The sequence below is a fragment of the Lolium rigidum genome, chromosome 6 (genome assembly GCF_022539505.1).
Source record: "Lolium rigidum isolate FL_2022 chromosome 6, APGP_CSIRO_Lrig_0.1, whole genome shotgun sequence".
Lineage (NCBI taxonomy): Eukaryota > Viridiplantae > Streptophyta > Magnoliopsida > Poales > Poaceae > Lolium > Lolium rigidum.
In genome coordinates, this window is record NC_061513.1 from 138,395,253 (window position 1) to 138,414,161 (window position 18,909).

Genomic DNA, 18,909 nt, shown 5'->3' on the forward strand with positions numbered 1-18,909 from the left:
TATGAGCTAAGAACAAATGTGTTCATACGAACCAGCGGAGCGTGTCTCTCTCCCACACAAGCATGATGTAATCCAATTTATTCAAACACAAACAAAAATAGAAACAAACAAACAGACGCTCCAAGTAAAGCACATAAGATGTGACCGAATAAAAATATAGTTTCAAGAGAAGGAACCTGATAATTTTGTCGATGAAGAAGGGGATGCCTTGGGCATCCCCAAGCTTAGACGCTTGAGTCTTCTTGATATATGCAGGGATGAACCACCGGGGCATCCCCAAGCTTAGACTTTTCACTCTTCTTGATCGTAGTATATCATCCTCCTCTCTTGACCCTTGAAAACTTCCTCCACACCAAACTCGAAACAACTCATTAGAGGGTTAGTGGACAATAAAAATTAACATGTTCAGAGGTGACACAATCATTCTTAACACTTCTGGACATTGCATAAAGCTACTGGACATTAATGGATCAAAGAAATTCATCCAACATAGCAAAAGAGGCAATGCGAAATAAAAGGCAGAATCTGTCAAAACAGAACAGTCCGTAAAGATGGATTTTATTAGGCCACCAGACTTGCTTAAACGAAAATGCTCAAATTGAATGAAAGTTGCGTACATATCTGTGGATCACTCACGTAAATTGGCATAATTTTCTGAGTTACCTACAGAGAATTAGACCCAGATTCGTGACAACAAAGAAATCTGTTTCTGCGCAGTAATCCAAATCTAGTACTTACTTTACTATCAAAGACTTTACTTGGCACAACAAAACACAAAACTAAGATAAGGAGAGGTTGCTACAGTAGTACAACTTCCAAGACACAAATATAAAACAAAGTACTGTAGCAAAATAACACATGGGTTATCTCCCAAGAAGTTCTTTCTTTATAGCCGTTAAGATGGGCTCGGCAGTTTTAATGATGCACTCGCAAGAAATAGTATTTGAAGCAAAAGAGAGCATCAAGAGGCAAATTCAAAACACATTTAAGTCTAACATGCTTCCTATGCATAGGAATCTTGTAAATAAACAAGTTCATGAAGAGCAAAGTAACAAGCATAGGAAGATAAAACAAGTGTAGCATCAAAAATTTCAGCACATAGAGAGGCATTTTAGTAACATGAAAATTTCTACAACCATATTTTCCTCTCTCATAATAACTTTCAGTAGCAACATGAGCAAACTCAACAATATAACTATCACATAAAGCATTCTTATCATGAGTCTCATGCATAAAATTATTACTCTCCACATAAGCATAATCAATTTTATTAGTTGTAGTGGGAGCAAATTCAACAAAGTAGCTATCATTATTATTCTCATCAAGTGTAGGAGGCATAGTATAATCACAATAAAATTTACTCTCCATAGTAGGTTGTACCAAAAGACCACTATCATTATCATCACAAATAGGAGGCAAAGTATCATCAAATAAAATTTTCTCCTCAATGCTTGGGGGACTAAAAATATCATGAAAACCAGCTTCCCCAAGCTTAGAACTTTCTATATCATTATCAACAATGGTGTTCGAAACGTTCATACTAATATTACTACCGAGCATGCAAATAAGATTTCATAGGTTTTTTAATTTTCGCATCAAACAATCCATGTTTTAAATCAGGAAATAGAATAAGAAGCTCACTCTTGTACATTATGCCAAACTAGTGTAAACAAGAAACAAAAAGATGCAATTGCGAGGATCTAAAGGAAATAGCTTCGAGCACACACACGACGGCGCAAGAAAAATACTTTACCCGGGACCGTAGTATGAGTGCCTTTTTACCTTTCCTCCCGGCAACGGCGCCGGAAAAGTGCTTGATGTCTACGGGAGCTTCTATTCTTGTAGACGGTGTTGGGCCTCCAAGAGCGAGAGGTTTGTAGAACGAGCAGCAAGTTTCCCTTAAGTGGATACCCAAGGTTTATCGAACTCGGGGAGGAAGAGGTCAAAGATATCCCTCTCATGCAACCCTGCAACCACAAAGCAAGAAGTCTCTTGTGTCCCCAACACACCTAATAGGTGCACTAGTTCGGCGAAGAGATAGTGAAATACAGGTGGTATGAATAAGCAGTAGCAACGGCAACGACACCGGAAAAGTGCTTTGCCCGGGACGGTAAACAAGCGGTAGTAACGCAGTAGTAGTAACGCAGCCGGTAGTAAACAAGCGGTAGTAACTCAGCGGTATTTAGGAACAAGGCCTAGGGATTACACTTTCACTAGTGGACACTCTCAACATTGATCACATAACGGAATAGATAAATGCATACTCTACACTTTTGTTGGATGATGAACACATTGCGTAGGATTACACGAACCCTCAATGCCGGAGTTAACAAGCTCCACAATAATGCTCATGTTTAAGTAACCTTATAGTGTAAGATAGATCAATAGACTAAACCAAGTACTAGCATAGCATGCACACTGTCACCTTCATGCATATGTAGGAGGAATAGATCACATCAATATTATCATAGCAATAGTTAACTTCGCAATCTACAAGAGATCATGATCATAGCATAAACCAAGTACTAACACGGTGCACGCACCGTCACCTTTGCACACATGCAGGAGGAATAAACTACTTTAATAACAAATCACTAGAGTAGCACATAGATAAATTGTGATACAACATGCTGCAATCATAAAGAGATATAAATAAGCACCTCACTATGCCATTCAATGAGTAAGTATTCTGTGAAATATGGCCTAAGAGACCCACACGGTGCACACACTGTCACCTTTACACACGTGGGACAAGGAGTCTCCGGAGATCACATAAGTAAAACTCACTTGACTAGCATAATGACATCTAGATTACAAGCATCATATGAATCTCAATCATGTAAGGCAGCTCATGAGATTATTGTATTGAAACACATAGGAGAGAGATGAACCACATAGCTACCGGTACAGCCCCGAGCCTCGATGGAGAACTACTCCCCCCTCATGGGAGCAGCGAGCGGTGATGAAGATGGCGGTGGAGATGGCAGCGGTGTCGATGGAGAAGCCTTCCGGGGCACTTCCCCGCTCCGGCGAGGTGCCGGAACGGAGACTCCTGTCCCCCGGATCTTGGCTTCGCGATGGCGGCGGCTCCGGAAGGTTTTTGTGGTTTTCGTCGAACGCCCGAGGTTTTTAGGTCGGGGGCTTTATATAGGCGGAGAGGCGGCGCAGTAGGGCTTCCGGGGGCCCACACCCTAGGGGGCGCGCCCCCCTTGGCCGCGCCGGGGTGTGGTGTGGTGGCCCTGCCCCCTTCTCCGGCGGTTCTCGTGTGTTCCGGATGCTTCCGGGTAAAATAGGAACCCGGGCGTTGATTTCGTCCGATTCCGAGAATATTTCGTTACTAGGATTTCGAAACCAAAAACAGCGAGTAAAACGAGAGCCGGCACTTCGGCATCTTGTTAATAGGTTAGTTCCAGAAAATGCACGAATATGACATAAAGTGTGCATATAACATGTAGATAACATCAATAATGTGGCATGGAACACAAGAAATTATCGATACGTTGGAGACGTATCCGCGCCTATTTGGGGGCTACCGGTGAAGATGCTCTTAATGGAATCGGTTTATCAGCTATGTAATGGGAAAGAGATGTTTTGTGCATGGTTCAAAAAAGTGTTCCTGACCGTACGCTTAAGCGTAGATTAGAGCTAAGCGGAGCCCTTCCGCTCAGCTTTCGGCCCGAGCGAGAGGAAAAGCAAGGAGGAGCTGTGGAGGCGGGCTCTCACGCGTTGTCGAGGCAGAAGCAAGAGGGTTAGGGTTAGGAATTCCGTATGCATCCCAATTCAACTCCCACGTCGAGGCAGAAGCAAGAGGCGACAACACTCGAGCTCCTCCGCGCCAGTGGTCAAACTACTCTTTCGTGTCGCCCTCTAGATCTTCCTCAAGGCCGCCTAGACAGGGTCCCCTTCCTCCAGCAGCTCGTTCCCCTCGTCTCCTTCTAGTCCAGATCGAGGGGATCAAAGTGAGAGAGGCAGGCGTGCGTGAGTGGCGGCTATGACTCGGGATCCGGGAGGTCTGGAAAGCACGAGGGGATCGATTTATTTGCGGTGCGTGAGGTTATTGGGCCTTTTGGAGGGGGTCATGTGTTTGGCTACGACCTGAGAAGCAAGAGGCATCATGTTGGGCCTTTTGTTGGACCAGAAATAACACAGAACTAAGTGAGGTTATTCAATATTTTCTATTTTAGATTTACATATGCCTGTTTTGCCATGCACGCTTAAGCGGCGCTTAAGCTCGCTTAAGCAGTAGTTCCTCTAGGCAGAGCCTCACCGCTCGCTTAGCGCTTAGCGCTTTTTTGAACCTACTTTTGTGGTACCCTAAAATAGTTATTAGTCGTTCATTTCAGTCAATCCAGCGAGCCATAATCGTTCATGTTGGTGCCAAAAAGGCAACCAGTAGAATTCATACTGTTGACGGAGACGACAAATATACCGCGTTCACACGTTAGGCCCGGCCCAACAGAAATCATCGATGTGTACGACGCCCCGCCGTGCGTATGCATGCAAGGGGAGGGGCAGCGCAGAACGAGCTCGAGCCCGAACGTCCATGGCGGTGGCGGCACAATCGGTAACGAGCAGAGTGGCTGCAAGTGTGGTGCGTTTGGTGCGCGCCGATGGCGGTCTCCTTGTCGCAGGAGCCAGAGAGAGCGCTGGTTATGTTCGTGGAGACGAGGAGCACGTACACGTCATCCATGATCATCCCCTTGGAGTGCACGGACACCACGAACCACCCATGCCTCCTCGCCAGAACCTCCGGCGAACTCATCCCAGTCAACTACGACGCATGTCCGTTCAGGGACCGCGGTTCACGGTTGCCGGACGCCTCGTACATCTTTAGCATTGTTTGCGCCTGCTAGAAGAGCGCCTCCTGCGCCGGCGCCGAGCCCGGTGGGCCTACTGCTGCCGGCCACATGGGAAAACCACCTACGCAGTATGCCGTGAATGGCTCACCGGCCATCATCTTGTCCGTTGCCTTCAGCGGATCTCCATCGGCATGAACTTTCGTCTGGGCGCACCAGCTATCATCTTGTTTGTCGCCTTCAGCGTGATCTCCATCAGCGTACGTGCAGCCCACGAAGTGCTCGGTCTCGATGTACACGAACCGATCGGCGGCACGGATCCTGGTCAAGTATGCCGCGTGGATGTTCTGCTCAACTCCGTCAGATTCTTGTCGGTGTGGCACCTACATATCATGAATGGGCGGGGCCAAAGTGGAAGAGGAAGGCGGAACTCAGCGCAAAGACCTCGACTAGCTTGGCGGGGTTCGTGGCGGGCCAGAGGTGAGGCAGACGGCGGCGACCATAACATCGTCGAGGAGGAAGGTCTTGGCCTCGGCGTCCCAAGCTGAGCCGGATCCTCTGCTTCCTCGTGGAGGATGAAGAGATTCACGGCGAGGTGATTTCCAATGTCCGGCGATCTTGAGGCGGCCCACGGCGACCGCATGGACAAGTTTGTTCTCCGGCAATGGAAGGCGTCCTTGAAGACGACAGTCTCGTCAACAGTTTTTTCTGATACTTGTTGGGCTTCCTGGGCTTAATCTTCAGGCCCAATACAATTCGTTAATTTATTCTTATACTTGTCCCTCCTCTGTGAGCAGTAGAAAGTACCATAAAAGTTGCCAATGGGAAATTGCCCTTTTTGTTTGCTTCGCTGACGGAATGGAATCCGATGCCATAATCGCAGCGGCCAGAACGCCGGAGTGGAGTCCCGGAAAGATCAGAAGTTGCGGCGTGGTGATGGGCGCCGGACTCGCCGGGGAGCGGCGGTGGGATGTGTGATAAAAGCGACAAGCAAATAACGAAGAACGATAAAGGAACACACGCAGGGGACATAAAATTTTAACGTGGAAAACCCTCTCTAAAAAAAGAGAGGTAAAAACCATGGGCGTCAGCCATCACTATATCGGAGAGTGTTTACAAACGCCGTGGGATATCTTATAATCTGATAAAGCCTAGCCGGCGGCTTACAAGATGTATATATAGGCGGTGGCAACGATCCGTACGTGCTCAAACCTACCGGCGACGGGCCTCGCTCCGCTCGTCAGAAGTTGGCGTCCTCGTCAACGGGCTCATCCTTCACCACGCCGTTGAGTCCAGCTTCCTCGCCATCGTGGGTGAGGTCGACAAGTGGCATGCCGGAGTTGCGGATGGACATGGAGATCACTTCGTTGATGTTGTCCTTCCATGTGTCCTAGTCATTTAGCGAAGCCATGTACGTCATGTTGTACCCAGCGCAGTCCTCGGGGTCGTCGCTGCTGGCGATGAGGCGGTGCTGACGGAAGTACTCCGCTACCTTCGCGGCCTCCTTGACGCACTCCTCCTCCTCCTCCATCACCTCTGGCTTCAGGACAAGGAGGGTCCTGCTGCCGGATCCCATGTGTGTCTTCTGTTGCCGCGCCGGTTCGCGGATTGTTATTCCGCCGTTGCTGCCGCACCTCCGATTTGGGGGCGTCGTCGCGTACTCCTTTACCTCGCGCTTCGACACGCTGTAAGGGGATGCGCGGTGAGAGGACAACCTTGACCGCGCCGGTCCCGAGAAAGACGAATGGGAGGACGACTAGCTCGTCGTCGTCCTCGGTTGCTAGTGTGAGGGAGGCGTAGGAGATGGCGACGACGACCCTGACATTTCCAGCCTGGAGGCGCCGTTGTGAAGGCTGGCGAGGACGGCGAGGAGCGTGCGCCTGGGCACTCCCCAAAAGCGGATGCCCCTCCCTGTTCTAGGTATTCGCCCTCCCGATGAGGCCGACAGTGTTGCGCATGTCGGCGTCGTAGCGCGTCTGGAAGAAACCTACCACCATGTGTCGTTGCCGGTGGGGGCCCACGTGGGATCGGCGCGCTCCTTAGGCTTGATGCGTAGACGCTGCGGCCTGATCTCGTCCATCAACACCGGCGGCGGCGAGACGCCAATCCCGTTCTCCACCATCTTCGAACCGTCGTTGCTTGGCAGGCGCATGTCCAGCGGGACAGGGTAGTGCGCGTTGTACAGCGCCCACGCCTCCGGCACTGTGAGGCTGCCGCGCCCGAAGCCGTTCGCGGCTAGGACTTCTTCCGGCCAAACGATATCAACGAGATCTGGTGGGGGGCTGGTTGTGGGGGCGCGGTCGAGAGAGCGGCGGAAATGGTGTGGAAGGGACGAGAAGAAGGGGTCGCCTTTTTATACAGCAGCGGCATGTGAATCAGCAGCGAGAGCGTTGGCCATAATAACACCGGCGCGGATGGCCACGTGGCCATGCGCGACAAGACGCGCCCCGAGGGTCATTATGCCGTTTGACGAGAGGTCGACGACGGTTTAAACCCCACATGGAACCTCTGCCTCAATGACGCGGGCCCGCCATTCGCGGCACGTTTCCACGCTCTGTCTGGCGCGTTCGTAGCGTTCCCTGTGGAGCGGAGATGTCCTCGGAGCGCCGCAAACGGTATTGGGCCGCGTCAGACGAAGAATCCATTTAGAATGGGGCGGTAAAACAGACAACACTTTAAGAGTTGCGACTGTAGATGCTCCAACATGTTTAATGACATGATTGCCTCTTCCACACACCCCAGCGACCAGGTCGGCGTGGTTGGGCTTCTAGGTACTATATTATTCTTTTCCTTTTTTATTTTGTTGTTTTTTACTAATATTTTTCATATTTTAGAATCTAATATTTTTTAGAAAACAAATTTTTCCACGAGTTTCTTAAAATATGAACCATTTTAAATATGAACAAATTTTAAAAATATGAATATTGTTTTTTTACTTTGAACAATTTTAAAAATTAATTACTTTAAAAAAATTAAAACTGGACATTTTAAATTTGAAAAAATTTAAAGTTTGTATTTTTTCAAATTTGAACAATTCTAGAGTTTGAATAATTTTCAAGTTTCAACTTTTTTATGTTGAAATTTTTAATTGAATATTTTTGAGCTTTAAAAAAATTAAATTAAAGATTTTTAAATTTGAACATTTTCTAAAAATCTGCATATTTTTAAAAGTTAACATTTTTTGAATCTTACAAAAAATGCAGTAGAAAAAAGCTGAAAAAAAAGAAAAACAAACAGAAAAGAATCATAAGAAACACAAAGAAACAGAATATGCAAAAGCCTAGCGCCTAACCGGGCCGGCGCACACCGCGTGTGGAGGTGTGCGGCGCGATGCAAGTGCCGGCCTGGTCGGCACATACGATTTGCCCATGTATCGTGGTATCTATTAGAAAACTTGGGCCTCCCGTCATGGCCCACTTCGGTGGATACGATTAGGCCACTTTTATATTGTGTGCATTTGTTATTATAGATGTATATACATTTTTATATAGTTAGTTAAACATCTAACATATTTATACTTGTACTTAGGCTGTAGAGTTTAAAATAATTCTAGAAGATATGGATATCCTAAGCTACAGTTAAATAGTTTATTGTGCCTCTTACTAAACATTTATTTCAATATTATCGTTTAGAATAATTATATAAAATATACAAGGTTCCAGCTATAGCTTACCCTTTCTCTACTCGAACTCATTTTTTTAATATAAATTTTTAAATATTTTCCCCCAAAGATACGATTTCTCTCCCGCCTTCCTAAATGTTCAAAACAACAGCGACCCTCATAATTTTTTCATGATTAAATTCAAAGATACATATGTATATACACGATACACAAGTAGCTATTGGTAGAAATAAAAATAATGGCATAGTTGGCTTCCATCAATAGATATAAATATTTTCAAACGTATTCTTCAAGATTTTGAAGACCATGGATCTTTCAAATGTAAATATTATTTAGTTTGTTATAGCATTATCGTAATATTTCTATTGTCCAATATTCATATTTTTGAAGTCTTTTGTGTGTGATCGAGATTGTTAAGGGTCGGAACATCAATCATGCTTAAACTTTAAGAAATACATAAAAATTTAGCATAAATAAATATCTTTAAAAAAAATCTAGAGTAGGGGGGCCATGGCCCCCTGCCCTAACAAAACTTCGCTACTGTGAACAAGGGGCGCTTAATGTCGTTTCGCCCTAGGGTCTCCAAAATCTATGGACCGGCGGCCTAACAATTTTTTTTGTTTCGTATGATTTAACCATGATTTTTTTCCTGCACAGCAACCAAACAGGTTCCATTACATAATTATGAAACTTCAGTTCATGCTGTTACATTTTCTTATTTCCTTGATTTTATCCAGTGATTCATGGACCCTAAAAGCTAAAACTGAATAGATGCTTCTAAGCTGACCTGACTAATCAATTTCAGATTAATGAGGGTGCCGTTGTGCGGGCAGATTATCTGGGTGCAGCTGGTACTGATGATTTACCGTTGCTGGCTGTATTTTGATGGCCAGCTGAGAAACCTTGATCTCTGCTTCCTATTTGTGGTGGATTCGGTAACTTTCCTTCTTCCCTGCATTTTCCGTTTTTACATTCTCCGCGGTGCAGGCCAAAATGGCAAAGCAACTTCTGTTAAAACGTTCACTTTTAACAAGATGTATCAATTAAGTACGATCTGTTACCATTGCATATAACCGGACATGTAAGACATGCTGAAGATAGCTGATGCATTCTCAAGAGCAAGGACCCTGGCCCAAGATTTTTTTACATACCTGATATATTTATACTTGTACTTAGGCCGTAGAGTTTAAAATAACTCTAAAAAATATAGATGCCCTAGCTACAGTTTACCGTGCCTCTTACCAAACATTTATTTTAATATTTACGATTTAGGATGTATCATTTAGAATAATTCTATAAAATATACAAGATCCAAGCTGTAGCTTATCGTGCCTCTACTCCAACTTCTATTAATAAAAAATATTTAAATATTTTTTCAGAAGATACGATGTCTCTCTAGCCTTCCCAAATGTTCAGAACAACATTGACCCTCATATTTTTTATATAATTAATCTTAAAGATATATATATATATATAATATAAATTTATATATGTACATACACGTGTACACAAGTAGCTATTGGTAGAAATAAGAATCATGGTATAGTTTGCTCGATCAATAGAAATAAATATTTTTAAACGTCTTCTTCAAGATTTCGAAGACCATGGATCTTTCAAATGTAAATATTATTTAGTTTGTTAATGCATCACCCTAATATTTCTCTTGCACAACACTAATATTTTTTAAGTCTTTTGTGTGTGATGAAGATTGTTAAGGGGCCAGAACACCAATCATGCTTAAACTTTAAGTAATATATAAAAATTTAGTATAAATAAATATCTTTAAAAAAAATCTAGAGTAGCGGGGCAATGGCCCCTTGCCCTACGAAGAGATCTCCTCTAGACCATCTTTAGCTTGTTATTCTTTCATGTTGTTATCAGCTCATTAGTTCAAATCCTGAAGTACTGTATACGTAATTTATTCTTCCTTGTTAGTGCAGGTTTTCTTGTGAAAAATGATCGTTGTTAGGTCCTCGTTTGTATCTACTTTTACTGTATTTTTTGTAATCTGTGAATATGAGATTGGTTTCGTATAATAAAATGAATAATTCCTGTCGTCTGCCTACAATAACAAAGCTAGTTAACTGGTGTTGGCAATTAGCATCAGTGTTGATATTGTATATATGTTCTCACGCAGGTACTCGGGTGTGCTACTGCGGGCACAGCTATTACTACGGTGTTGACTCTTGACTATATCATCAGAGCAAGTACAACAATACTGAGTTAGCTGGCTATAACAACTTAGAAAGCATTAAAATATTGCGTGGAAGAGAGAGGAGAGAGGAAAGAGAGCTGAGCCAGGGCTTGCAGTAGCGCCGGGCGATAGCACAGCAAACGAGAGAAAAAGAGACTGCATGCAACCTAGGCCCAATAGTATGCATGCTTTTAATAAATAACGCCTAATTAAATCCTACCTAAGAGTCAGCTAATAGTTAGCCCATTATATGGATGGGCAATATGATGACTTTATGTGATATGGCATGGCTACTATAGCCAGCAGCGGGCTCTCTTATTAATCTTGCTCTCAGGACACAGGTCTGCACCACCGTGGTTATGTGCAGGATGCCGGGAGCTGCTAGTTTGCTCACATTAGTTATCGGGCCTCTCAATGCAGTCTCAGCACTTGGAGAGTTCTGGATACTAGGATCCCGATTTCGCCAGGCTCTGACTAGCTTGTCTTGGTTATCATCAGGTGTTTCATCTGTCATGTTGGGTGGCGTTTGGCACCTATCTGCACAAAACTGGAGACATTAACATGGCTAAATATGTTTTTCAAGAGAGCATGAAGGCGTGCGATGTTGCGTCCATCAAATTTGACTATAGGACTACATGAATTGTTTAAAGAAAAAATGGCATGACTAATTTATATATTGAAATATATACACAAATTAAAATCACACAACTCGCTAATATATAGTACTTGTTCATAATGAAAGGTTCAAGGTAAATAACATAGTTTGCCAAGAGTATTCTTCAAAACATAATGAGCCAAGAGATTTAAATTGTAGGCAATAGAATGAATGCCGTGGATGCATGGTTAAGTCTGACCATGAACATGGAATACGATCCAAGAGATTTAAATTGTAGGCAATAGAATGAATGTCGTGGATGCATGGTTAAGTCTGACCATGAACATGGAATACCAGTAATGTGATTAGGATGACACGCAAATAGGGTACATAAAGTAAATTTGACAACCACAAAGGTGTACTACTTGAAAACAGTCAACTGCACATAATTAGATGCTTCATATACAAAGCAGGCCTTATGTCTCCATATACAAAGGAACTCACCTGAACGTCATCCATGCTAATTGTCATTTTGAAACACCCAAACAAATAAGTCAGACCATACTTCAAAATTTGTCTCAACAAATTGAGCGTAACCAGATGAACACAACCTGTACATAATGGAGATAGGAAACAATCAATCACAGATCGGGATGGATATATTTTGGGTGGAAGAGGTGAATTTAGCTGGAAAGATGAGGACAAACGAACAAGGGGCGGGCCTAGGATTTTGAGAGTGAGTATTCAAAATTTTAAAGGATACAATTTTTTTACAGTCTAAAGTCTAGTTTCGGCATGTATAATTGATAATAGAATCATATAGTTCCAAATGTATAATATGGAGAAGATATAATCTGAGTGTAATATCGTAGATTCATATAACATGTTGTAACTTGAAATTATTCAAAGTATATAAGTACCAATTGTTTAACATATCACAACAAGCAACACCTGAGATATACAGAGAATAAAAAATAGAAAAAATATAGGAATGCTAATAAATTTGAGTATAATTTTCCAAAGCTTCAAGTTTGAAAACTAGTAACTATGTCCGCATCCTCAACTTGAAGAAGAATTTCCTGTCAATGAATATAATCAATCAATCATTCAAGTATATTTGGCCCAAAATAAGAAACATGTGCAATCTATGCATAGGTCTCGTGAATTTGAGACAAATTCCATCTGAATATTTTCTAAATTTCTATAGCACCTGAAGTCATCTAGAGTAGGGAAACTGTGGAAGGGATGAGGAACATTGATAGGCAATACTGATTGTCGCTAGGTGAGCGGCCGAGAGATGGAGCTAAATGGGCCAATTAGTTACTTAGGCCTATACAGGAGGGTGGATGGACGGATGGAGGGGAGACGTGGGCTTTTGCGTGACCTGAATTCTCTGTCTCCTCTCTTATTTCCGTATTTTTTTGCATACATATGTGTACTATCTAACATATATACCTAGTTTTTGTTCAAAATCTTTGGGTATTCAACTGAATACCCTTGACTTGAAGTGGGCCCACCCCTTACAACCTAGTTGAAACTGCGACTGTAAGAATGGTCACCAAGAGAGCATGAGAAGACAAAGATTTATAGCTAGGCGCGTGAAGTGGAGTACCTTTTTGCCGCCGGCAGGTGGCGCACCATAGTTACGATTATTCGATTAATGGCCTCCAGAAACTGAAGCTTTAGTGCTTGAATGACAGATCGGCTTCAATCGCGAGCGCCCCTGTACATATATATCCGCATCATCTCGCCTTGTCTGTTGTCTCGCATCAATCGGCATGGCCCGCATCGGGTCGAACTACGATCGGAGGCCTAGGCTGGGCGCCCTCGGTGCCAAGGGTGTGGTTGGTATTTTCGGCTCCTTTTGACTCGCATCGGGATTGTATTTTTTTTTGACCGTTTGGTTTCCTGAGCTATCCCGCGTTATTTCACAACACGGTTCAGAAACGTCTGAATCGATTCCAGCGAACCACCATCACCTCTGAAAAAGGACAATGCCGGTTCCCACAGAGCCACCGATGGGAGATGACGCGAACTTGAAGGGAACGACGAAAACTCAGCGGAATGAATTCGGTCACCGTCCTAAAATTTTCGCCACCGTAAGGCGCTCCCACCGCCAATTCCAAATCCCCCATCCCGTCACCCCTTACATTTCGAGCTCATCCACCCTTCAAGATCTAGCGACATAGCTGGCTCGTCCTCAGCCGCAATGTCGGAGAGGCTTGCGACGGTACCTCGCCACGGCTTGTCGTCTTCTTCCTCTACGTCGATCACTCCGGTTTTGTAATAAGTTTCTGCAAGCCCTAACCTTAGATCTCTTAGAACTTGTAGGTATATAGGAGATATGAGAGCCTCCATTGTAGGCCATTACTTTGTCGCCGGTACTGGTTGGATATAAATCTAGCACGGGGACGGTTGTGCTATCTGCTTCTGCGCCAGGGTCTCCTTCTTCCCCGACTTCATTGTTGCGTGTGGAGCCTCTGCCTGTGGTTGTAGCTTATGGCGGTTCATTGATGTGCTAATGCTTATGGATGTGAATATGATAGTTCATTGATGTGCTAATGCTTAGTTATGTTTTGTTCGGTACTTGTCATGTAGGCGACCATACCACTGGGCTCTCCTGATCTTTCTACTCTATCTGGCAATGCTCATTAATTCATGTTTGGAAACGAACGTGACATAGTTTGGCAACCAAATATGTCAGAGTTTGTGTTGAACTGCTTGGTTGAGCTCTTCAATAGCGGTGTCTGCTTTAACATGGGATTCAAAGAGGCACATATGAAGAAGGTAGCTGATGATTTTCGTGCATTCACTGGCATACTGTGAGCACTCTTCATGTCTACAACCACATCAGAAGGTGGATGACCAGGTGGAGCGTCATAAGCAAGATCAAATTCGATGGTTGTCTTTAGTGCAACGAACATGGTTACTCTTATATCTTGGAGACGTAGAGAGGCCGCAATAGTACCTGAAGGTAATAAGCTTCATGGAGTTCCTTTCTTTATCTTACCGTAGCGAATTGTTATCTGCCATGATAGTTAGCTCCTTCTAAATTGCATCGCTACCCGATGCAGCATCAGTACGTCAACAAACCGATCACAAACTATGCTTAGATGAAGACAATCTTCACGCCTGTTTTGTGAGAAGGCCCAACTATACCAACCAAACTTGCTGGTTAGGGCACTCAACTTCATTGTAGACAACAAAGAAGAGTATGCCGAGTACCGTGAGTTGCAGCCATCGAAGAGGAGGACCTGGCTAGGCAAGCAAGTTGCTGCTTAGTGCTTCTGCTCGTTCTTCATCATCCCCTCGGCGATGGTCATGATCTGCTGAAGAGATCATGCATATTTTGGGAGGTGGTCTCACACCCCCCCATTAGCTAGGACTTGCTTGAACATGATACCCGGTATGTAATGATAAACTTGTTCGGGATGGTATATACTAACCCCTCGTGCGATGAACATGTGATGCATCGCAAAGTACAGTTGATTTACTCGTGATGCATCGCCCAGTAGGGTAACTACTTGTTGTGTATTGCCAGTATCTTTTGCTAAACTGAATGTTGTTGAATGTGTTGTTATTCAGTTAGCACTAATGGGTAACCTCACCACTCAAATGGAAAGGGTTTCCACAACACGCTCATGTGTGCAACCAAACAAGGTGCACCACTATAGCAGAAAGGTGTATGTGCAGTCACCCAAACAATAGGGGTTCTCTTCCCTCTCTGGTGCATAAAATGGCTTCATGGTCTACCAAACAACGTGGCTTTTCTGGCCCAAAGCTCGTATAGAACGCGCATGGCGTTCCATCTCACTAGCGCAGTGAGACGCAAATCAGGCCCAGGCAACCAAACACGCCCCAAATATCCCTTCCCCCACCCTGCCAAATCGCATCTCCCATGACCCCCTTCACACAAGGGTAACCCGAAATACAAAGTCCTAGACAAGCAAGACAATCCCTGAATTCAAGTCATTTTGCTACCTAATGTTTGAGGAAATGAAATCACAAAAAAGGAGGATGGTAGGCAAACAGAAAACCAACCTTAAGCAAGGAAAATCTATGATGAATAATGGGAGGTGCACGAAAGATTGTTCGTCGCACATATTTAGCAAGGACAAAATAGAACTAATAGTAACGCAACCATTAATCACCATAATTACAGGAGGGAGAGGGTCACACCACCGGTTTAGTTTGCCCACATTATTATGATGCCGCCCGCCCGCACGGCGGAAGGAGAAGCCTTACTCGGATGATGGGCTGGTCCACCGCCGGATCGAGAAATTCTAGGCGAGGTAGCCCACTCCGTATCCTGCCCGCCATTCGAAACTCGTCAGCATCGTCGTCGGAGAAGAAACCAAATAAGAGGTCAACCTCTTCTAAATCGTGGTGAAATAAATGGAGATCGACAAGCCGCAGTGGTTGGTACCCTTTCTAGCTGTTTCATCGGTGCTGGGAATCGCCTCACTGGTTCTTCGGTCGCTAAGTGGTCTACCCCTCGGTGGCGCGGGCATATGAGGAACAAGGACGAGGGACTGGTTGTTCTTTTTTTTTTTATTATTATTCCTAGCGACAACAGCTTGAAGATGGAAATCTTAAAGGGGCCTAAATTAGCAATTTAAGACCCGACTAACTAGGGATGGCCTAACTCGCTCCCTGAAGTAGCTGCCCTGCTAACGAAGACTGGCCTCTTTGACACGATCGGATAGGGTAAAACCGTGCGTCACGGCGGTTCAAGATTGCTAGTCCATGTGCACCGTTAGATGAGCGGATCCCATGGTCTACGACGCCAAATCGTTGTGGTGGCTTCTAGGTAGGGAAGCTTTACATTACTTATTTTTTTTCGATAAAGAGCATATATTAATATCGCGGGGATACCAATTACACCTAGCCTCTGCAATAGCATCATACCCTAATGACATAAAGGATGCACACAGCCAAAAAAAGAGAAAAAGATTTACAGAAAAGAAAGGTCCCGCTACAGAGATCCACAACTTGAAACAGCAACAATGACACCACCAAGACAACAACAACAGAAGCACAACTTCTCCATAAACGACGGCTCCAAGAAAGAAACAGTGCACAAACGCTATCGTCGCCCGATCATAGATCTTAGGTTTTCTACACTATCTACACTATCTACACTATACTTAAAAAGGAGGAACATGTTCCTCATTCTGCCTGCAACCAATACGTCCGGTCGTCGTCGTCTACTCCCATCCCGCCTGGGCCAAGCCCAACAAACAAGTAGCACTACGCCCGTCCAGTCATCCAGGTCGTCCCCGTCAACGCGGACTCGCGCAGTCCTTGGCCTCCTTGTCATCTCCTTCCCCCCGGCACCTAATCCCGCCGCCACCGCCCCGAATCTCGGCCACTGGCCTGCGCCCTCTTGATGGAGACGGAGACAGCGACGGCGCGTTGCCTCATACCCTGGTGGCCGGGCTGGAGGACGCCGTGGATGGCGATCTCCATAGGCTGCTCGGTAGACAAGACCCGCACCTGGCCGTGTAATCCTCCACGGGATCCGTGGACACCGCGACATCTCCTTCCACCGATTCCTCTTCCGTTGGTTCCACATCCGCCGCCCAGGCTTGGCGTAGATCCCACCGATTCCTATTCCGCTCGAATTCTCCATCCGCGTGACTCCCTCCGATCTCAGAGGAAGAGGGAGGGAGGTGTTACGTGGTTGCTACATCTTCCAGCGGAATAACCCCCGTTGTACTTCGCTCGGCCTTCCTTCGTGGCGACGCTGCTTCCGGGGTTTCTCTGCGGCCTTCCCTCCGCACAATGTGACCTGCGTTGAGGCCGAGATGGCGAGACCCTCACGCCTACCACTACTTGTTCCATCCTCCTTGGAGTAGGGTTAGAGCTGCTGCATAGGTTGCCGAAACTGGTCGTTCAACAACACCTTGTCGCACACTGCCTGTCCTCCTCGGACTGTAATTGATTATGCTTTCTGATCTTCATTTTGACAGGTAGTATTCATTCCGGTTCAGTCAATTTCTACAGGCAAATCTTGGTGTCAGGTGAGCGACCTCCTACTCCGGTTCAGTCATTTTGACAGGTAGGGTTAGAGCTGCTACATTGATTTGGGGAATTCTTGAAATGAGAATACCTGATGGCTGGCTGGCAGCCAGGTGAGCGACCTCCTACTCCCAGACCTCATCTCTGTATTCTTATGTAATCCATGTCCTAATGTATGTGTACCATGTTTTCTTAGATCATTTATGTGTATAAATGATGCCATGATACTGTATGCGGCATTTTATTGAGAGGGTGCGAACTGAAAGTGTGAAACAGTTGTTTACGTGTTCATGTTCTTCAACAGTTATTCTTCCGACTGTTAGATGCTTTGCCGAAACATTCAGTGAGTGAGATCCATGAGAAATACTTATGATTATATCTTGAGGGAACACTTGTATATTGATCTGCATGGACTGATATTTTTTCTATCTCAAACATGACAATGCCATCTATTCTTAAAGAGGACATCTGGTAGAAAACATCTTCAGCCATGGGTTTTCTGCACATATATTTTTCAGCATCAATGTTGCAGTGCTGGAGGCACTCAACTCAAAATGGCAGGGTAGAAGGAATATGTGGAGTACGCTGAGGGACGGGCAGCTGGCTTTTATACGCGGTTGACAGTTTCGACGATGATTGATATGATGCCCTTGTATATGTACGAGGTAAGGTATTGCCTTAGGACTTGTTTAGTGTTTTTTAGATCCTTGGGCGTGTATTGATCTGTAGTAAGTCTTTTAGAAATCTTTCATTCACCTTCCGTTTTTTCTGATATTGGTTACTCTTCAAATAAAGAAATTGCTACTTTAAAACTTTAGCTGTCCTAATGAGTAAATCCTAATAAGTGTCACAAATACATGGTTGTGATAATTGTCTTCCATAACTGTTCTGACAATAGATCCACCCCCACTGAGAGGATCTAAGTTTCCCGTAATATTATAAAGGCTAGGCTCAGATTATGTATTATTTTTTAGTTCGTTTTTGGTGATCAGTCTTTCATGTTCAATATGTTCAATAATAGTACTCCCGACCTTCGGTATGTAAGAAAAATCCTTTTGTCTGTCTGTCAAATGACTCGATGTAAGAGAAAATCCTTTTGTTAAATTGCATAGAACCGTTATAGGCTTTTTTTAGCCAATGAGAGCTATTTGAAGCACATAATCAAATTGAGCCAACAACAACAACTGTAAGCATGACGCGACTTCACGTGCTTTTAATTGGTTTTTCGTATCTATGAAAGTGTTTTCCACATGATCTACTTAAATATATCCAACTTTCTAATATATGCCTTTTGTCAAAAGCCAATCTTTACTACTCTGCATTTTGTTCTACGATTTTTCTTCCTTTGTGAAATCCAGAATTATTATCAGAGATGTTTTTTGGGGTAATTCTTTTTTGTTGATGTTCTTGGCGCAGAGCATTGGGTCGGAGAGTAGCTGGAGCAGGAAGGTAACAAGGCAACATCCTTTCACTCTGAAGACCTCAGGTATCCACAACAACAACAAAAGAAACAATTATTCATCCTGCTTGTGTATGTTCGGAGAGTGGGTTCAGAAATTGTGTATGGTTGGTAACTGAAGAAAATGTACCTCTCTGTTCTGCTGCTCAGAAAATAGGGAGGAAGGAAATTTTGGGGGAGAGGATGATGCTGCTAGAGGAGAGACTGCGCAACCTGCCCATG

General features: G+C 44.5%; 1 long non-coding RNA gene across 1 annotated transcript; it reads left to right on the top strand.

The window, feature by feature from the left end:
• Nucleotides 1-17,286: 17,286 nt before the first annotated feature.
• Nucleotides 17,287-18,703, top strand: LOC124668167. The gene is made up of 3 exons (XR_006991570.1): nucleotides 17,287-17,571; nucleotides 17,690-17,893; nucleotides 18,645-18,703. It is a non-coding gene; the product is annotated as an uncharacterized LOC124668167 (long non-coding RNA).
• The last annotated feature ends 206 nt before the right edge of the window (nucleotides 18,704-18,909 follow it).